The sequence below is a fragment of the Macrotis lagotis genome, chromosome 1, assembly GCF_037893015.1.
Source record: "Macrotis lagotis isolate mMagLag1 chromosome 1, bilby.v1.9.chrom.fasta, whole genome shotgun sequence".
NCBI classification, from domain to species: Eukaryota; Metazoa; Chordata; class Mammalia; order Peramelemorphia; family Peramelidae; genus Macrotis; species Macrotis lagotis.
This window is the reverse complement of record NC_133658.1, coordinates 305,573,265-305,596,569: the sequence shown is the minus strand read 5'-3', so window position 1 is coordinate 305,596,569 and position 23,305 is coordinate 305,573,265.

Sequence of the window (23,305 nt, the reverse complement as noted above, 5' to 3'; positions counted from 1 at the left end):
TGCCTAGGGTCACACAGCTAATAAGTGTCTGGATTTGAACTTAGGAAGATGACTCTAGACCTAGCAAGCTATTTTCTGTGTAACTAGCTGCGTGGTTTGCTTTTACCTCAGAAACATTTTTAAATATTCCTTTATTTCCTCCAGTTAATTAGATGATTAGCATTCCCTCTTCCTTTGTAACAAAGTTTAAAATAATTTTTGGTAAAAACAAATAGCAAATTAACTTCAATGTTTTTGTCATAAAGTGGACTATATGGAATATTTCACACCCATGGTCTTCCACTTCTTCAACAAAAGGATAGAGGTATATTTTCACTTCTGTTCTCTACAGTCAATTTGCCATAATTACACAATACATAATTTCACTTTTTTCATTCCATTTGCATTATCATAATCATTAGGTATTTTTCTTGCTCATAGAAGTCTCATGTTTCTGTGAATTTTTCAAATTTGTCATTACTCATAATGCAATGATATGTCATTATATTCAAGTAATGGAGGCAGCACATTGCTAGAGGCATCGACAAGTTCCAGATGTTCAGCACAAATTCAAATCCAGGGGCGGCTAGGTGGCATAGTGAATAAAGCACCGGCCTTGGAGTCAGGAGTACCTGGGTTCAAATCCGGTTTCAGCCACTTTATAATTACCTAGCTGTGTGGCCTTGGGCAAGCCACTTAACCCCATTTGCCTTGCAAAAAAAAAAAAAACCTAAAAAAAAAAACAAATACAAATTCAAATCCAGTCACAGACACTGTGTGACCCCAGGAAAAGCATTAATTCAACGTAACTTTTCTTCTCTGTAAAATGGACATCTATGTGGCACAGTGGATAGAGTGCTAAGCCTAAAATTAGGAATACTCATCATGATCCTTAATTTAAATCTGCTCTCATGAATAACAAGGATAATAGCAACAACAAAATGGAGGTAATAAGAAAATTGCAGAGCTTCAACAACTTCCTATATGTGAGATGCCTTGAAAACTTTAAAGTACTACATGAATGTTAATGTTGTTGACATTGTATTTATGCCACAGTTCATTGACTTTCTTTTCTAAGGACTTAGAAGTAATGGACAGACAGCACCTGTAGGAAGGGTATCTAGCATATCTTTTACTTATGCATATCACACAACTGCAGGTCCTCTAGAGTCAAATTCTCTAAATTGGAATGATTGACAGTTCAAAAACTTGGTAGCCAATGAGAGACTGCTCCTGAAGTGACCCCTAGAGAAGGGCCATCATTAAGCAGGTTTTTAGTTTCTCAAAATGGTCTAAGTTTTTCTTATTCACCACATCAGAACTAAAAGTGCTCCAAAGTGGTTTCTATTATCTGAAACTTTGAGAATGAATCCTTAAATTAAGTAATTATTGATATCTTTGTTGATATCATCTGTTTAATGTGTTCATTTCCTGCTCTTTTGTCCTTACTAGTCTAGAGAATGTCTGATTGATTACAATCTCCTCCACAGCCTTGCCAATCATCTTGTCAAAGTACCATTCCCTATACCTCCCTATTCACTCCAACTTTAAGTTTTGGAAATATAATTATATCAGCTTTGTCATTTTACCTGTATGAGGTTTAATGGTGTGCTTGCTTATGACTTCACTAACCATCCTTGTAACTGGCAACTCTTCTCCTAATACTGACTCCACCACTTGAATGTAGAACTCTTAAGATCAGAACATGTCTTTTTGTTTGTATTTGGATCCCTAGTGCTTAGCACATAAAAAGTTTATTCTTTTAAATTCATTTCCTGATACTACTTTCTGGGTGGAGCCAAGATGTTGGCATGGCAAGTTAGGAAGCCCTCAGAACTTTTCTCAAAGCAACTTTAAATGAAATCATTAAACAGACCCTAAAGCAACAGAACCTACACAAAAACCCAGAATGCAGCAAGGTCTCAATTCAAGATACCATGGAGGAACTTCTGAAAGAGAACTTTCTCTTATAAGAAAAAGGGGAGTGTAGTCCTATGTAGGCAGGAGAGTTAGAAAGCTAGCAAGAAGCTCTTAGCCATGGTGCAATTCAGGTCCTGGTTCAGCAGGCCAGCAGAGAGGGTCCCAACCCCAACTAGGAAGGCAGAAAAAAAACTACAAGGACCTGAGATGTCAGAGTGCAAAGTCTGGGATAAGACCCCCAGGGCCCTAGCACTAAAAGCTTGATACTATACCTGCTGTGCTCCCAGAGCAAAGCTCTGCTCTCAAAATGAGAAAAAAAAGTGCTTACCAGAGAAAGCTACTGTTCTGATAGTGATCATTAAAACACCATCGTAGTATAAGAAAGACCTGATAAAATGCCTGTGAAGCCTCAGAGGGGCTTATGATTTGGTCTCAAATCCGAAAAGACCTCTTGGAAAAGTTCAAAAAAGATTTTAAAAGTCAAAGAAGAGAGGAGAATTGGCCCTGATTATCACACTGATGGAGTGAACAGGTCTATCAAAGTTGATCATCACCCCATGTTGTTAGGGTGTACAAGGTTCTGGTTCTGCTCATCTCACTCAGCATCAATTCATGCAAGTTTTTCCAAGCTTCTCTGAAATCCCATCCCTCCTGATTTATAATAGAACAACAGTGTTTCATCACATACATATTCTACAATTTGATTAGCCATTCCCTACTTGATGGACATTGGCTCAATTTCCAATTATTTGTCATTACAAATGGAGCTGCTAGGAATATTTTTGTACATGTGGGGTTTTTACCCTTTTTCATGATCACTTTAGGATATAGACCCAGTAGTGGGAGTGCTGCGTCAAAGGGTATACACATTTTCATTGTCCTTTGGGAACAATTCCAAACTGCTCTCCAGAATGACTGGATCAGTTTACAGCTCCAACAGTGTATCATTATCCCAGATTGCCCACATCCCCTCCAACATTAGTCATAATTCTTTCTGGTCACATTGGTCAATCTGAGAGGTGTGAGACGGTACCTCAGAGTTGCTTTAATGTTCATTTCTTTAATCATTGATAACTTTTATTTATTTATCTGAATATTGCCTTTGCATATTCTTTGATCTTTTGTCAATTGGAGAATTTTTTAAATAAGTTTGACAAAGTTCTCTCTCTATATATTATAAATGAGTCCTTTGTCAGAAACATTAGTTCTAAAAATTATTTCACATTTTACTACATTTCTTTTTATCTTGGTTACAGAATTTTGTTAGTGCAAAAGTTTTTTAATTTAATGTATTCAAAATTATCTAATTTGTTTTTATAATTGTTCTCTATCTCTTCTTTGGTCATAAACTTCTCCACTTTCCATAGATCTGACAGTAAACTATTCCTGATTCTCCTAATTTGCTTATAATATTTTCTTTTATATCTATATTCTGCACTCATTCTGATCTTCTCTTGGTATAGCATGTGAGATGTTGGTCTAATCCTAGCTTCTGCCATATCAAAGAGTGAGTTCTTATCTCAGAAGCTAGAATCCTTGGGTTTATCAAACAGCATATTACTCTAATCATTTCCTGCTGTCTCTTCTGTACCTAATCTATTCCATTGATACACCATTCTATTTCCTAGCCAGTAGCAGACATTTTGATGACTGATGCATTATAATATAATTTTGGATTTGGTAAGACTAAGCTGCCTTCTTTTGCATTTTTTTCATTAAATCCCTTGATATTCTTGATTTTAGTTATGATTTTTTTCTAGCTCATTAAAGTAATTTTTTGCAACTTTAATTGGTATGGCACTAAATAAGTAGTTTAATTTAGGTAGAATTGTTATTTTTATTACATTAAAAGTATTAGCTCGGCAAAGTTGATATTTGTTCAGTTATTTAGATTTGATTTTATTTGTGTGAAATGTATTTTATAGTTTTCACAGAGTTTTTGAGTCTTGCTAGGTATGTTGTCTGATGTTATTTTAAATGGGATTTCTCTTTCTAATTCTTGCTGCTATATCTTGTTGGTAATATATGTGTATCTATATATATACATATATATACACATACATATATATGTATATATATATATATATAAATGCTGAGGATTTATGTGGATTTATTTTATACTCTGTGACTTTGCTAAAGTTGCTGTTTCCATTAGTTTTTTTAGAAAATTTTTTAATGTTCTCTAGGCATGCCATCAGGTCATCTGCAAAGAGTAAGAGTTTTGTTTCTTCCTTCCCAGTTCTAATTCCTTCATGTCTTTTGCTTCTCTTATTGCTGAAGCTAACATTTCTAATAAGATGTTGCATAGTAATGTTGATGAGTAGCCTTGTTTCACCCCTGATCTTACTGAGAATGCTTGTAGCTTATCCCCACTGCATATAATGCTTGTTGATGGTTTCAGAAAGATACTGTTTATTATTTCAAGGAACAATCCATTTATCCCTACTCTGTTTTTAGTAGGAATTGGTGCTGTATTTTGTCAAAAGATTTTACAGCATCTATTGTGATAATCATATGATTTCTGTTAGAATTGTTATTGATATAGTCAATTATGCTGACAGTTTTCCTAATATTGAACCAACCCTGCATTCCTGGAATAAATCCTGCTTGGTCATATTATATTATCCTAGGGATAACTTGATGTAATCACTTTACCAAGATTTTATGTAATATTTTTGCATCCATATTCATTAGGGAAATTGGTCTATAATATTTTTTCTCTGTTTTGACTCTTCCTGGTTTGGGTGTCTATGACATGATAGATGAGTCATAGAAGGAATTAGGCAAGGTTTCATCTTCAACTATTTTTCCAAATAGTTTATGCAGATTTGGAACCAATTGTTCCTCGAATGTTTGGTAGAATTTACTTGTGAATCTATCTTGTCTTGGAGATTTTTTCTTAGAGAGTTCATTGATGGCTTGTTGAATTTATTTTTCTGAAATTGGGTTATTTAGGTATTTAATCTCCACTTCATTTAATTTGGGCAATTTATATTTTTAAATATATTCATCCATTTCACTTAGATTATCAAATTAATTGGCATATAATTGAGCAAAATAGTTCTGAATTATTGCTTCAGTTTCCTCCTCATTGCTAATGAGTTCACCTTTTTCATTTTTGTTCTACTAATTTGGTTTTCTTTCTTTTTTAAATCAAATTAACTAATGGTTTATCTATTTTATTTTCTTCATAAAACCAACTCTTGGTTTTATTTATTAATTCAAAATTATTTTACTTTCAATTTTATTAATTTTTCCTTTAATTGTTAGAATTTCTAATTTGGTATTTAATTGGGGGTTTCTAATATGTTCTTTCTCTATTTTTAGTTATGTACTTGGTTTATTACTTTTCTTTTTTTCTATTTTATTCATGTAAGCATTTAAAGATATAATATACCCCTAATAACTGCTTCTCATTATTGTCACTGTCCTGGAGGAAATAAGCAGGTTTTTTCTCTGTAATTTGTCGGGTTTTTTCCACTCATTTTTTAAAATGAGGTCATTTAATTTCCAATTAGATTTAGGTTTATCTCTCCATGGCTCATTATTATAAATGATTTTATTGCTCAGAATGGTTGGAAAAGGGTGGTCAGAAAAGGTTGCACTTGATATTTTTGTCTTTCTGTATTTGAATATGAGGTTTTTATGCCCTAGTACATGGTCAATTTTTGTGTAGGTTCCATATACTACAGAAAAAACAGGTATATTACTTTCTATCCCTGTTCAATTTTCTGCAAAGGTCTATCTTTTCTGTTTTCTAACATCTTTTTACCTCCTTAACTTCCTTCTTATTTATTTTGTGGCTAGATTTATCTAAATCTGGCATAGCTAGGTGACATAATGGATAGAACAATGTCCCTGAAATCAGGAAGATGTGAATTCAAATGTTACTTCAGACAGTTAACAATTACTTACCTGTGTGATATTGGACAAGTCACTTAATTCCATTGCCTTGCAAAAAGAAAAAAGAAAAAAGAAAAGAACCCTCTAAAAAAGATTTATCTAATTCTGAGAGAGGGAGGTTGAGGTCTCCTACCAGTAGAATTTTACTGCCTATCTCTTCCTGTAACTCATTCAGCTTCTCTAAGAATTTGTATGCTATACTACTTGGTACATGCATGTTTAGTATTGAGATTGCTTCATTGTCTATGGTACCTTTTGGGTGAATAAAGTTTCCTTCCTTATCTCTTTTAATGAGATCTATTTTTGGAGTTGCTTTGTCTGAGATAAGGATTGCTACCCTTGCCTTTTTCACTTCAGTTGAAGCATAATATATTCTGCTAATCTTTTATCTTTACTCTATATGTATCTCTATGCTTCAAATTTATTTCCTGTAAGTAGCATAATGTAGGATTCTTGTTTTTAATCTACTTTGCTATCTGCTTACATTTTATGGAAGCATTCATCACATTAAAAGTTATAGTTCCTAATTCTTTATTGCCCTCTATGCTATCTTCCCTCCATTTTATATTTCCCCCCTTTCCCTCCTTAGCCCTATTCCCCAGTATTTTGCTTGTGAATATGGCCTCCTTCATTGTGTTTGTCCCCTTCTATCCAACCTCCCCTCCCCCCTTTCCCTTTCCCCTTTCTTCCTTCCCTTCCTCCCATCAGTTCCTCTTTTCCTCCCCCCCTTCTCCTTTTTACCCTCTTAATACTTAAAGGGTAAAACAAGTTTCTAAACTCATTTGAATTTGTGCGTATTACTCCCTCTTTGAGCCAAATCTAATGAGAGTAAGATTCAGGTGGTTCTCACCTACTCCCTTCTTCCCCTCTTTTGCAATAGGTTCTTTCCACTTCTTCATGTGATGTAATTTACCCCATTCAGTTTCTTCCTTTATCCTGTCTCTTTAATATTCCCCCTTTTTAAGGAGCTATTATTTTTAAATCATTCCATCAAAAATCACAGGCAAGTCATATGTGCCCATTACATCTAAGTATATTCCTTCTAATGGTTAATTTGTTTAAAAAAAATCAAGAGGAAAACCATTTACCAGTATTAAAAATGAAAAGATGAACTGATCACCAATGAGATTAAAATTAAATAGCCATTCAGAGCTATTTTGCTCAACTTATGCCAAAAAATATGATAATAAAAGTGAAATGCATGAATTTTTATAAAAATATAAAATGACCAGATTAACAGAAAAAAATAAGTAATCAAGTAATTTCTTTTCAGAAAAAAATTGAATACCCCATCAATAAATTCCTTAAGAAAAAATTATCCAGTACCCAATGGAATCTATGAAATATTTAAATATTTAAAGAACAATTAATATCAATTCTATATAAACTATTTGAAAAATAGGTGGAGGGTTTCTGCCAAATTCCTTTTATGACAAAAACATGGTGCTGCCAAAACAGGCAAAGAAAATTATAGACCAATAATCTCCCTAATGAATGCAAAAAATTTAAATAAAACTTTAGCAAAGAGATTACAACAAATTTTAACTAGGATAATACATCACCCCCATGTTGCTGTTAGGGTGTACCATGTTTTTCTGGTTCTGCTCATCTCACTCAGCATCAGTTCATGCAATCCCTACAGGCTTCCATGAATTCCCATCCCTCCTGGTTTCTAATATAACAATAGTGTTCCATGATAATACATATCAGTTTTTCTTAAAATGATAAGTAGTATCTAGAAGCAAGCATCACATGTAATGGGGATAAGCTAGAAGCCTGCCCAGGAAGTTCATGGATGAAAAAAGATTATACATTATCACCCTTATATATAATTCAATTGAATATTATAAATGTTAACTTTAGAAAAAAGAAAAGAAAAGGTTATTGAAGGAATTAAAATAGGTACTGAGGAAACAAAACTAGAAAAGCAACTAAAAATTACTTGAAACAACCATTTTAACAAAGTATCAGGATTTAAAATAAAACTAAATAAATCAACAGCATTTCTGTCTATTTCCAACAAAACCTAACAGCAAGAGATAGGATAGAAAGATAAATTTCAGTTACACAAACACAATTACAAAAAACACTTTTCACACAAATAAAATCAGTTCTAAATAATTAGAAAAATGTCCATTGTTCATGGGTAGGCTGAAATATGACAATTCTACCTAAATTAAATTACTATACAGTGCCATGCCAATCAAACTACAAAAAATATTTTCAGAGCTACAAAAATGGTAACAAAATTCATTAAAGGGAAAAAAGGTCAAGAATATCAAGGGAATTAATGAAAAAATGTAAATTGAGATAGCCTAGTCAAACTAGATCTAAAACTGTATTATAAAGGGGCAGTCATCAAAACTATCTAAAAATAGAGAAGTGGATCAATGGAATAAATTAAGTACAACAGAAACAATCATCTACTGCTTGTTAACTCTAAGACTCTAGGTTATGGAATAAGAAAGCACTATGGGCCAAAAACTGGAAATCTTGAAAATAGTATGGCTAAAACTAGGCATAGACTAACATCTCATACCCTATGCTACAGTAAGGTCAAGATGAGTATAGGATTTAGACATAAAGGGTGACACCATGAGCCAATTAGGAAAATAAGGAATAGTCTATCTCTCATATCTATGGAATGGAAAGTAATTTATGTGCAAACAAGAGATAGAGAACATTATAAATTACAAAATGGATCATTTCAACTACATTAAATTTAGAAATTTTTACATAAATAAAACTAATACAATCAAGATTAGAAGAATTGCAGAAAGTTGGGGAACAATTCCCATCTTTCCTGGTTTCTAATGGAACAATAGTTTTCCTTGACATACATATACCACAGTTTGACAAGCCATTCCCCAATTGAAAGACAGTCACTTAATTTCCAATTCTTTCCTGCCACAAACAGGGCTGCTATGAATATTTTTTTTTGCACAAGTGATATTTTTACCCCTTTTCATAATCTCTTCAGGGTATAGGACCCAGTAGTGGTTTTGCTGGATCAAAGGGTATGCAGATTTTTGTTGCCCTTTGGGCATAAATCCAAATTGCTCTCCAGAAAGGTTGGATGAGTTCACAGCTCCACCAACAATGCATTACTGTCCTAGATTTCCCACATCCCTTCCAACATTGAGCATTGTCCTTTCTGGTCATATTGACCAGTCTGAGATGTGTGAGGTGGTAACTCAGAGATGCTTTAATTTGCATTTCTCTAATAAGTAGTGATTTAGAGCAATTTTTCATATGACTATGCATTGCTTTGATTTCCTCATCTGCAAATTGCCTTTGCACATCCTTTGACCAGTCTGTGCAAAAGATTTTTAAATTAAGATAATCAAAATTATCTAGTTTGTTTTTAATGATGTTCTCTATTTCTTTCTTGGTCATAAACTGCTTCCCTTTCCATAGATCTGACAGGTATACTACTACTAGATCTTCTAGTAGACTTATAAAGCTTTTATGCCTAAATCCTATATCCATTTTGATCTAACCTTGGTGTAGGGTGTGAGGTGTTGGTCTAATCCAACTTTCTTCCCTACTAACTTCCAATTTTCCTAACAGTTTTTTTCAAAGAGAGTTTTGTTTTTCCCCAATAGATAGACTCTGGGTTTATCAAACAGCAGATTACTATAATCATTTCCTGCTATTACACCTAATCTATTCCACTGATCTACCACTCTGTTTCTTAACCAATACCAGACAGTTTCAATGACTGATGATTTATAATATAATTTTAGATCTGTTAAGGCACAAGCCTCCTTCTTTTGCACTTTTTTTCATGGAATCCCTGGAAATTCACTTTTTTCCTTCATATGAATTTATTTACAATTTTTTTCTAATTGATTAAAGTAATTTTTTGGAATCTTGATTGATAGGGCACTAAACAAGTAGTTTAGTTTTGGTAGAATTTTCACTTTAATTATATTAGCTTGACCTATCCATGAGCAGTTGATGTTTGCCCAGTTATTGAAATTTGATTTTATTTGTGTGAGAAGTGTTTTGTAATTGTTTTCAAAAAGTTTTAGAGTCTGCCTTGGCAGGTAGATTCCCAAGTATTTTATATTGTCTGAAGTTGCTTTGAATGGAATTTCTCTTTCTAGCTCTTCTATCTTGCTAGTCACATATAGGAATGTTGAGGATTTATGAGGATTTATTTTATGTCCTTCTTATTTGCTAAATTTGCTGATTATTTCTAGTAGTTTTTTCAATGATTTTTTGGGATTCTCATCATGTTATCTGCAAAGAGTCAGAGTTTTGTCTCCTCCTTCCCTATTCTAATTCCTTCAATTTCTTTTCCTTTTCTTATTGATGAAGCTAACATTTCTAACACGATATTGAATAGTAGTGGTGACAATGGGCATCCTTTTTTTTCACCCCTGATTTTGTTGGGAATGCCTCAAGCCTATCCTGGTTGCATATACTGCTTGTTGATGGTTTCAGATAGATATTGCTTATTATTCTAAGAAACAATCAATTCATTCATACACTCTCTATTGTTTTTAGTACGAATGAATGCTGTATTTTGTCAAAAGCTTTGTCAGCAACTATTGATATAATCATATGATTTCTGATAAGTTTGTTATTGATACAATTAATTATTCTAACAGTTTTTCTTAATATTGAACTAACACTGCATTCCTGGGACAAATCCTACTTGATCATAATATATTATACTACTGATAAATTGTAACCATTTTGCTAAGATTTTATTTAAGATTTTTGCATCTATATTCATCAGGGAGATAAGTCTATAATTTTCTTTCTCTGCTTGAACTCTTCCTGGTTTAGGTATCAGCACTATATTGGTGTCATAGAAAGAGTTAGGCAGAGTTCTGTCTTCAGCTATTTTTCCAAAGAGTTTATATGGAAATGGTACTGATTTTTTCTTATATGTTTGATAGAATTCGCTTGTGAATCCATCTGGCCCTGGAGATTGTTTTCTTAGGAAATTCAATAATGGCTTATTGAATTTCTTTTTTCTGAGATAGGGTTAATTAGGTTTTTAATTTATTCTTCATTTAATCTGGGCAATGTATATTTTTGTTAATATTTGTCCATTTCACTTAGATTGCCACATTTATTGGCATGGAGTTGGGCAAAACAATTCTGAATTATTACTTTAATTTTCTCCTCATTGGTGGTGAGTTCACCTTTTTCATTTCTGATACTAGCAATTTGGTTTTCTTTTTTTCATCAAATTGACCAGAGGTTTATCAATTTTATTTTTTTAAATAAAACCAACTCTTAGTTTTATTTATTAGTACAATAGTTTTCTTGCTTTCATTGTATTAATTTCTGCTTTAATTTTTGGAATGTCTAATTTGATATTTAATTTGGGTTTTTTAATTTGTTCTTTCTCCAATTTTTTTAGTTGCATAATTAGTTAATTGATTTCCTCTTTCTCTACTTTATTCATATAAGCATTTAAAGATGTAATATATCCCCTAATCACCACCTTGAGTGTATACCACAGGTTTTGTTTCATTATTGCCATTATCTAGGATGAAATAATTAATTCTTTTTATAATTTGTTGTTTGATCCACTCATTCTTTAAAATGAGGTTATTTAGTTTCCAATTAGTTCTGGGTACATCTCTCCCTGTCCCAGTATTGCATATTAATTTTATTGCATTTTGATCTGAGAAACATGTATTCACTATTTCTGCCTTTCTGCAATTGATCATTAAGTTTTTATGCCCTAGTATATGGTCAATTTTTATGTACTGCTGAAAAAAAGTATATTCCTTTCTATCCCCATTCAATTTCCTCCATAAGGCTATCATATTTATGTTTTCTAACAATCCCTTTACCTTCTTAACTTCCTTCTTGTTTATTTTATGTTTAGATTTACCTAAATCTTACAGAGGGATATTGAGGTCTCCCACTAGTAGAGTTTTGCTGTCTATGTCTTCCTGTAGTTCCTTAAACTTCTCCTATAAGAATCTGTATGGTATATTATTGGGTGCATACATATTTAGTATTGAAATTACTTTATTGTGTATCATAACTTTTAGGAGGCTATAGTTTCATTCTTTATATCTTTTAATGTTATCTATTTTTGCAGATGCTTTGCCTGAGATAAGGATTGCTACACTTGGTAGAAAAACATCAGCTGAAGCAAAATATATTTTGCTCTAACCTTTTATCTTTACTCTATATGTATCCCTCTGCTTCAAATGAGTTTCTTGTAAGCAGCATATTGTAGGATTCTGGTTTTTAATCCACTTTGCTATTTGCTTACATTTTAAGGGAGAGTTCATCCCATTCACATTTAAAGTTATAATTATGAACTCTTTATTGTCCTTCATGCTATCTTCCCTCTGTTTGTATTCCCCCCTTTTTTCCCTTTATCCATATTCCAGAGTATTTTGTTTATGAATACTGCTACCTTCAGTGTGTTTGCCCTCCTATATCAACCCCCTCCCCTTTCTTTCCCTTTTCCCTTTTTCCCCTTCTTCCTTTCTCTCCCCCTCCCCATCTCCCCTTCCCCTTTTCTCCTTTTAATGCTCGAAAGGTAAGATAAGTGTGTATGCTAACTTTAAGCCAAGTCTTATGAGATGAAGATTCAGGTGGTTCTCACCTCCACCTTTCTTACCCTCTTTTACAATAGGTCTTTTATACCTCTTAATGTAATGAAATTTCCCCCATTCAATCTCCTCCATCCACCTGTATCCTTACTGCTCCCCCCTTTTAAGGAGGCATTGTTTTTTAAATCATTCTTTTTAAGTCATAGAAAAGTCATGAGTGTCTATAACTTCTGGCTAAGTATATTCTCTCTAATAGAGTTAAAATTCTTGAGAATTATAGAGTGTTTCTCCCAAGTAGGGATATAGTCACTTTCATCTTATTGAATAACAGTCTCATAGATAAGTCATGACTGATCATAACTTCTAGCTAAGTATATCCTCTCTAATAGGGTTACAATTCTCAAGAGTTATGAAAATCTTTCTCCCAGGTGGGGATGTAGACAGATTCATCTTATTGGATAGCAGTAGTTTTATCTTTATCCTTTTTTGACCTTTTCATGCCGTATTGAGCCTCCTGTTTGATGTCCAAATTTTCTATTTAGCTCTGGTCTTTTCATCAGGAAATGTTGGAAGTCTCCCATTTCATTAAATGTCCAACTTTTCCCCTGGAAGAGAAGGCTCAGCTTTGTCAAACAGTGGATTCTTGGCTGAATTCCAAGCTCCCCTGATCTTTGGAATATCTCATTCCAGGCCCTTGGATCCCTTAATGTTGATGCAGCCAGATCCTGCATAATCCTTACTGTGGCTCCCTGGTATTTAAATTGTTTCTTTCTGGCTACTTGCAGGATTTTCTCTTTTATCTGATAGTTCTGGAATTTGGCCACAACATTTCTTGGTGTTTTCATTTTAGGTACTCTTTCAGGAGGGGATTGATGTATTCTTTCTATAACTATTTTCTCTTCTGTTTCCATGATATCAGGGCGATTTTCCATCACAAAATATTGTAATATTAAGTCCAGGTTTCTGTTCTCTTCAATTTAGGCCAATAATTCTCAGGTTGTCCCTTCTTGATCTATTCTTGAGGTCAGCGGTTTTGCTGATGAGGTATTTTACATTTTCTTCTAATTTTTTTGATCTTTTGTTTTTGTTTAACAGAATCTTGTTGTCTCATGAAGTCATTAGTTTCTACTAATTCCATTATTTTTTTTAGAGAAGAATTTTCTTCATTTACCATTTGCAATTCTTTTTTCCAGTTGGTCAATTCTATTTTGAAGGAGTTTTTCATTTGCCCAAGTGTAGTTTTGAAAGAATCATTTTCTTTTTGCATTTGCCCAATTGAGGATCTGAGTGAATTATTCTCATTTTGTATTTGTCCAATTGTATTTTCCAAGGATTTGTTTTCCTGTTGCAAGATGCTAAATTTTGCTTGCAATGTGTTAATTTTCTCTTGAGTTTTTTTCTCAATTTTTCCAAATGATTTTTAAACTCCTTCCTCACTTCTTCAAGGAAGTCTTACTGGGCTGGAGACCAATTCATATGTTCCTCAGAAGTGTTAGATCTCTCTGGGTGAGAATCTATTTCTTCTCAGTATTTTTCCATGGGCCCCCCTTTTTGCTGACCTTTCTTCATCTTCTTAAGATCTTGTGCTGGTGGGGTGGCTTTCAAAGATTTGCTTTTGAAAACCCTAGAGGTTTTGTTCACTTGGCTTAATAATTCCAAAGGCTGGCCAGTAGAGAGCCTTGGTTGCTTTCTCTGGTGTGTTTAAGGCCCTCAGAAACAGGGTCTGAGTTCACCTGGAACAATGGGCTGGCCCCTCAGGGAGGGAGTTAATCTCACTTTCAGCTGGGTGAACTCTGTTGCCCACACCTGAGCCTGACGGGGGTAGGGGTGGGGTTACCATTCATTCTGGGAAGAGGGCTCTGCTGAAAGTATGGAGCTCAGGTCCTTTTCCCAGTTGCTCATTTTCCAGGCACTTGGCAACTCCCTCCACCAAAGATTCCACTGCTAAAGTTGTTTCTTGGACCCACCACTCACCAAAGCCTCTGTGGCTGAGGCCGGTCCTCTGGCTGTCCCTAGCTGCTTTCCCTGAACTTGCCCTCTGATCTGCACTCCCAGTATACAGTCCCCTGAGACAGATCTTGTTGGTAGGTGTTCTCCTAGTTTGTCTTTTTGGGTTTTGTTGATAGAATTTCTGTTAAGTGGTTTCTTTCATGTTATTTTTGAGGGAAACCAGAAACACTTAACGCAGTACCTGAATTCTCTCCACTATCTTGGCCCAAAGTCCAACTGTGGAGATGATCAATCTTGATGCAAGCAGCTCCTCTCAGCAGTTCAGAGAGCTTGGACAATCAAATTAGACCATTATGGACAATGCTATCCCCATCCAGTGGTAAAAAAAAAAAAAAAAAAAAAAAAAAAAAACCCTAAACTAAACTAAAAAAATAAATTACAAACCTTTTCAGAATCTAATGAAAACTACATAAAAATATCTCTTATGTTTCTCTTTCCCTAAATTCTAATTCTTCATACCAAAAATAGCTAGTCTATAAACATGTTTATCACAAATATGTATGTGCAATGTTAACCTGACTGTTCACTGATGAGAAGGAGTAAGAAGAGAAGGTTGGAGGAAATTTTGTAACTTAGAAATATATATATATGCATGTATATATATATGTATTTATGTATATATATATGCATATGGATGAATATTGAAAAATTTTCATAACAAGTATGTGTAAAATTAAAATATCAATTAAAAAGAGAATATGATCCTTGTAATAATTGGAAAAAATAAAGAAAACTTATTTTTCATTTATTTATTTATTATTTATTTATTTTGAGTTTTACAATTTTTCTACCAATCTCACTTGCTTCCCGCACCCCCACCACAGAAAGCAATTTGTCAGTCTTTACATTGTTTCCATGTTGTACATTGATCCAAATTGAGTGTGATAAGAGAAAAATCATATCCTTAAAGAAGAAACATCAGGTATAAGAGATAACAAGATCAGACAATGAGATAGCAGTTTTTTTCCTAAATTAAAGGGAATAGTCCTTGAACTTTGTTCAAATTCCACGGTTCTTGATCTGGATACAGATGGTATTCTCCATTGCAGACAGCCCAAATTGTCCCTGATTATTGCACTGATGAAATAAGAGTGTCCATCAAAGTTAATCATCACCCCCCATGTTGCTGTTAAGATGTACAGTGTTTTTCTGATTCTGCTCATCTCACTCAGCATTAGTTCGTGCAAATCCCTCCAGGCTTCCCTGAATTTTCATCCCTCCTGGCTTCTAATAGAACAATAGTGTTCCTTGACATACATATATACCACAGTTTGCTAAACCAGTTCCCATTTGAAGGACATTTACTTGATTTTCAATTCTTTGCCACCACAAACAGGGCTACTATGAATATTTTTGTACAAGTGATGTTTTTACCCTTTTTCATCATCTCTTCAGGGTATAGATCCAGTAGCAGTATTGCTGGATCAAAGGGTATGCACACTTTTGTTGCCCTTTGGGCATAGTTCCAAATTTCTCTCCAGAAAGGTTAGATGAGTTCACAGTGTAATAGTATCTCAGATTTCCCACAACTCTTCCAACGATCATTATCCTTTCTGGTCATATTGACCAGTCTGAGAGGTGTGAGGTGGTACCTCAGAGAAGCTTAAATTTGCCTTCCTCTAATAAGTAGTGATTTAGAGCAGTTTATCATATGACTATGTATTGCTTTGATCTCCTCATCTGTAAACTGCCTTTACATATCCTTTGACCATTTGTCAACTGGGGAATGGCTTTTGTTTTTTAAAACAATATGGCTAAGTTCTCTGTACATTTTCAAAATGGGTCCTTTGTCAGAAACATTAGTTGTAAAGATTATTTCCCAGTTTACTACATTTCTTTTGATCTTGGTTAAAGTGGTTTGATCTGTGCAAAAGCTTTTTAATTTAATGTAATCAAAATCATCTAGTTTATTTTTAGTGATGTTTTCCATTTCTTTCTTAGTCATAAACTGCTCCCCTTTCCATAGATCTGACAGGTAAACTAGTCCTTGATCTTTTAATTTGCTTATAGCATTGTTTTTTATGTATAAATTCTGCATCCATTTGGATCTTATCTTGGAATAGGGTGTGAGATGTTGGTCTAATCTAAGTTTCTTCCATACTAACTTCCAATTTTCCCAGCAGTTTTTATCAAAGAGAGAGTTTTTATCTGAATAGCTGAACTCTTTGGGTTTATCAAACAGCAGGTTATTATAATTGTTTCCTGCTATTGCACCTAATCTATTCTACTGGTCTACCACTCTATTTCTTAGCCAATACAAGACAGTTTTGATGACTGATGCTTTATAATATAATTTTAAAATGGGTATGGCTAAGCCCCCTTCTTTTGTACTTTTTTTCATTAAATCCCTGGAAAATTTTGACTTTTTATTTCTCCATATGAATTTATTTACAATGTTTTCTAAGTTATTACAGTAATTTTTTTTGGAATTTTGATTAGTAGGGCACTAAACAGGTAGTTTAGTTTTGGTAGAATTGTCATTTTTTATAAAAAAATAAAGAAAATTTAAAAGAATAACAAAAATTGATTTCCCAATATAATACCTCCCATCCTAAAGAATTACATCTTCTAACAGAGAAGAACAAAATAAGGAGTTAAAGCACATTAAAGCAAAATTAACATCACACCAACCAAATCTGACAGTATACATGTAATTTTTCTGTAGTTCCTTATCATTTTATAGATGAAAGAGGTGGTTACTATTATATTTCTTCTTGCAACTAAGCTTAGTTTGAATAATGTTAGAGGAGAAAACAAGGAAGCAAGGAAGGAAAGAAAGAAGGAAGGAAGAAAAGAAAGAAGGAAGGAAGTTAGGAAGGAAGGAAGGGAAATGAATTTTATATAACGATAAAAAATAAAGAACATATTGAGTGTTTATCTTGTTTGTCATCAATCAAAATTGTTGAGAACTTCTGATAGAATACCCTGATCATAGAGGGAACTGAATGAGAGATGAAGTTATACTGCACTCATGAAGGGATGAAAGAAAAATATGGTCACAACTCTCCCAGGTCAAGAATTGTCCTAATGTTCAGTCAGACCAAACTTTACTTTGTACCTATCTATATCCTTCCCATTTTTTAGAGGCACAATTCAAATTTTACCACTTTCATAAAGCTTTCAGTAAACACTCTGACCTAATATGAGCTCTATTTCCTCTGATTTATGTGACACTTATTCAATGAATGTGATGTATCTGATGCATGAATGCAAGGATCCATATCCTTTATTTTTCTTGTCCTTTAACCTTTTTATATTATGGTCAAATACACAGTAAGGATCCAATACATTTTTTTAGGTTTTTGCAAGGCAAACAGGGTTAAGTGGCTTGCCCAAGGCCACACAGCTTGGTAATCACTAAGTGTCTGAGACCAGATTTGAACTTAGGTATTCCTGAATCCAGGGCCGGTGCTTTATCCACTGCGCCACCTAGCCGGCCCCGGGACCCAATACATTTTCATTGATTTTTTTTTTTTTAATTAGATAGACATCCAATATGTTGCTTGGATGAGAGTTCAGTATAAAAACCTAGCAAGGTCAAAGTGGAACATCTGACAGAAATGACTCCTTGAGATCCCCAATTCCATACAGAAGATTGTCAATTCATTTCAGTAAACATCAGCTATACAAATATAACTATTGTTTGTCTCATATGAAAACTATTTATGTATGTGAGTTTTTAGATAGGCATAGGATAGTTACAGTTTGGAGACCAAGAATGAACTCCTAAACTGAGCCCAAGGAGGGGTTTGTTACCCACAAAAGCTTTGTTGCCAAGTAAAAGAAAGGTATGGCTGAAGAGGGGCCAGAACTCTTTGGCAAACAATTGAATTTTGCTTTCCTCCTTGTTTACCAGATGCTGCTAATTATCAGTGCTATCTGAGGCCCTGTATTTTATCAGTTGCAACATTTTGAAGCATTTTGTCTAAAGCTCTTAACTGTCATAAATGCACACAGCCATCTACCAACCTTGAATAATAAATAATTATTATGTTAGTGACGGATTTACTTTGAAAAAAACACAAAAGGCCACTAAACCTGGAGTTTCCTGCCCCACGTAATGTGCATAAAAGAAATGAGATCAGTAATCACTGTCAACAGTTTCTTGTAACTAAGAATTGAATCATTTATCTGTCCAGCATGTGTAAATTATCATCATTTTCTATTCCACAGGAAGGCCTAACGGCAATTTATGTTATAAAAATAATAAGATATGAGGATTTAATAGAAATCACTACATATTGCTTCTATCTGGGGATATTCTGCTCTAGAATAACACAAAATTGCCTGGTTTATGTGTATAGATGTTGAAATCTCAGTGTTTATAGTTGGCCTCCTTATTTGCTATATCTATTTTCCTCTCACCTCTGCTAAGCATCATATGAATAAATAGCTCACTTATTATATTTATGAGATAATCTTTTCTTCCTGTCTTCAAGGATACTTTCCCTTTATGACCAACTAAGATAATGCAGTGAAGCAAAGGAGTCCTAGGCACTTTGTAATACTTGGGATTCTGATTTAGCCAAGGAAAACATTATCAGAGCTCCAAATTTTCTTCATATCTATGCATGTCTTCCCAAGGAAAAGACTGTGTTTGCACATGTGTATATATGTGTGTATGCATGTGTGTATATATGTGTGTAATTTCCCACAGGTAAATATATTTATATTTTCAGGGTTCAATAGCCAGAATTTTGAAAGTTTTCAGTAATTTAGGTACCATTAGCCTTCTGTAGGGACCCAGGACATCTTTCAACACTAAGAGAGTGAATAAAGTCTTTTTCATTGTTTTGGCTGAATGCAACTCCAATTGGATTAGGAGATTCTTGAATGTTTGGAAAGATCTATTTTAGGGGAAATGGTTAAACAGGAAATACTCTTCTCTTGAGTTGTGGGGCATGCTAGCTTCTCTTAAAACTTGACATTCTGAAATAAAATAAGGATACAGTTTCATTTTTTTGGCAATGAAAAGGAAATGAAATTATAGGAAGTCAGGTAGAAGAGGTAGTGACTTGAGTGCAACTTTGACTCACCTTATCTTTTAAATTGAAAAATCCCAAATTTAATCCTGCTTTACTCACTTCAGACTATTAATAAAGAATGGAAATTAAACAACTCTTGGTTTCCACCTCTATGTCCTTCTGAAACCATGGGGGAGGGGGATAAAGTTCAGCTGCTTAAGGTTGGATACATAACTCTAAAATTAATCATGAATAATGTCTTCAGATACTCTTTTGGGTGCACCCCATATTGGGGATTAGTGCCATATAGGACACAACTATGACTTTAAAAAAATTCTCAATAAAGAGAAGTATATTATTTTTTCCCTACTAACAAGAAGGGGTCCTGCCATATCAAAAATCCAATGCCTAGAACAGAATAAATATAAAATATTTGAAAGCTTTCTATAATCATGATTTAGGAATAAAAGCATATTTTTGCAATGTTCCAGTCTAGTCCCCTTCATTTTTTAAAAGAAAGTACCTAAGATTTAGAGGAGATAAAATTGATTTATCTAAAGTAATTTGTCATATAGCTGGTTAAAATTATTGTTGAAATTTTGTTCCTTTGATTTCAGATTCATGTCCTATTTTTACCACAATTGGAAGCCATGTCTTCATTGATCTCAAATTAAGTAGCAAAGTAAAGTCATAGACATATATTTTGGAGGACTCAAATCCATACCTAAATTCTTCTTCCTCATAGGGACAACTTCCACTGGGTAACTCGCAAAGTATCTATGGCAATGACCCTTGGAAGTCAGACATGGTTGTGTGCAGGATTGTAGTGGATGATAGGTTAGAATTCTAGAATAATAGAGCTGGAAGGGATTTTAAGGATTGTATAAATATGTCATGATTTTTCAGTATCATAATATTTTCAAATCATGAATCAAGAATAAACAGAACTCATTCATTGTACAGATGAGATACAGGCAAGTTAAATAATATTACTAAAATCCCATAGCTCTCTAATGGCAGAGAGAAAAATAGAACCTAGATCTTAAGTGTGCTTTCTACTAAATCATATTAGCTAGAAATAAACTCACTCTTTTTTATTATTTGCTTGTTTGTTTTTGCAAAGCAATGGGTGTTAAGTGATTTGCCCAGGGTTACACAGCTAGGTATATATGAAATATTTAAGGCTGGATTTGAACTCTGGTCCTCCTGACTCCAGGGCTGGTGCTTTTTCACTGCACCACCTAGCTGAGCCCAAACTCACTCTTAGAAAAAGAATCACTTCCTCCTCCTCAATTAGTCAACTTTTTGATCAATCAACTAGCATCAAGCATTTATGAAGTTACTTCTGTGAATCCAGTTAAATACTTTGGATAAAAGACAAAAACAAAACAATCCCTTCTCTCAAAGAGTTTTCATTCTATCCAGGAACATAGCAAGTATGTGTACATGCATACATACATGCATGTACACACATGGTCATTAGATAATGTTAAATATATACAAAACAAAAATAAGGTAATTTTTTGGGGAAAGCACTTATGACTGGGAAAATCAGGAAAGTTTTCACATAGAATATGTTGTTTGAAGTGAACTTGAAAGAAACTAGGGATTCTGAGCAGAGATGAGGAAAGAAAATATTCTAGGCACAGGAATTTTGGCAGTGCAAAAACATAGAGTTGGAAGATATGGTACCATTTCTGAAGAATAAGAATTGTATTTTTGGTTGAACTAAGAAATGCATGAATTAGATTGATGCATCCTTTCAGGAAGTTTTGTAGGAGCACTGGAGGTTTTGCTTTATTTCAATCACAATATAGTACCACTATAGTTTTTTTTGAGAAGGAAGTAATATGATCAGTCATCATCATCATAGCTAACATAATTTTAAGATGTACAAGTTTTTTTTATTAATTTCAATATTTCTGAACCACTTTATAGAGTAGATTTTGACTTAAAAATAGATATCCTTGAATAAAAATTAATTTTTAAAAATCAACCAGTTCTCAAATTTAGTTACCTTAAAGGTTAAAGTAGAGGAGAGTTGAAAGAATCCATTTCAAAGCAGGAGAAAACAGAAAAAAAATTCTTGTCTCCATAATGAAAACAAGCATACGAGTGATATGAAAAATTACAATTTCAATGCTGACTCCACTGGAAGCAGACAGCAACTGGCAAGGGGCAATTAAACTGTTCAAATAATTCTGTCGAAAAAAATTAGCAGCATTATTGAGGAAGGCTGGTTGTTTCTGAAATGTCCATGGCAGAAATGCCTCTGTGCAGGCTGGGGCTGGTATTGATTCTGAAACAATCTTACCCGTGATAAATGAGAATGCGCTCAGGAGAGGATTCAGTCACGAGAGCTCCCAGATCAATCAGCTTGTCAACAGGCCGACTAAATTCAATTTTTATTCTTGGTAAACTCTTATTTGGTGGCAGACCATTGTTTCTTTGGAAATTGCTTCACAAAGGCCGAGGGGCAAGCATCAGAACATGGAAAAAGATAATCTTTTCAAAGCATGTTAAAAGTTAAGATTTGGGGTTTATGACTTAGATAAAGGAAATCTGATTATATGAGGTTGGCACATAGCCAGTCTCACTCTCTGCTTAAGGGAGCCTCCACCTGGTGCTCAGTTTCCAACTCCTCCAACATCAGGTCACATTGATTCTTTCCCTCAAACAGATATCCCCCTGCATCTTCTCATCCCTAAAGGCTATTGCAACCTCAGAAAGAAACATTCAAGAATCCAAATGTTTCAATCCCTTAAACCATAAATGAGAATGAAGAAAATTAAATCTCTCTATGTATACACTCTGGAAAAATCGCATAATTTAGAGCAGGAAAAGACCTAGCAACCCTCTAATCTAAATTTCTCCTTGTATAAATTAGAAAAGGGAGACTTAGGAAGGTAAGTGACCTGCCCAAAGACAAACATTAAGCCTATGGCAGAGTCAGAACAAGAATTCAAGTCTTCTGTATTCAACACTCTTTCCATTGATCTTCAATAGTTATTCTCATAGAGTAAGGACTGTTTTTTTTTTTCTCCAGAGCATCCAAAAGATAGTAGGAGTTTGGAAAATGTTTCTTCAGTCAGTGAATGATGTCACAATTCTCCTTTTTTGATGCTAAAGGAAATCTAAGCAGGGATTGCTTGGCTACTTCTCACCTTTAGTTTCTTCATGGGGAAGCATGGAGTGAGTTTACATAAAAAAGCATCAATGATTTCTGACTCCAGAGAGAGTCTAAAAACCCTATTCCAGATAATTATATTCAAATCAATAAATATTTATTAAATAACTGCTATTCGTGCAGGGCTATATCAGTCAGTAGGAATACAAGTATGGGAATGAGGTAAGGTGAGATATTGGACACAGTTCCTGCTCTTGAAGAATTTACAACTTAGTAGGGAAACAGTTAGTATACACTAATAACTGAGGCAAGTCAGAAAATAGTAATGTGGTACAGATGAAAGAAAGCTGAGCTTGGTATAATCAGAAGATTTAATACAGATGGGTGGCAAAGTAGACAGAACTCTGGGTCTGGATACAGGAAGAACTGAGTTCAAATTTGGAATCAAATACTAGCTGTGAGAATCATTTAACCTTTGTGATTCACAGTATCCTCAACTGTAAAATGGTGAAAATAATAGCTCCTCCCTCCCAGAGTTGTTGGGATAGTCAAATTGGATAATATTTGTTAAAAAAAATTACAACAAATAAACATAACACCTATATCTGGCTTAAAGCCAGCCTCTTAGATGTTTATTTCCTTTCTTCTTTGAATTTGAATCCTGTCCCTCCTACTTATTCCCTATGTGACTTGCAGTGAATCATTTAACCTCTCTGTGCCTCAGCTTCTTCTTCCATAAAAATGCTCTCTACTTGGCTATGCCCAAAATCTTGGATTCTGGGTTCATATGAGAGGTACTAAAGAATGAGCTGAATGATTTTATTTTGGTAGGCCAAGACTTCATGGAAGATAGAAACCTCATTCTA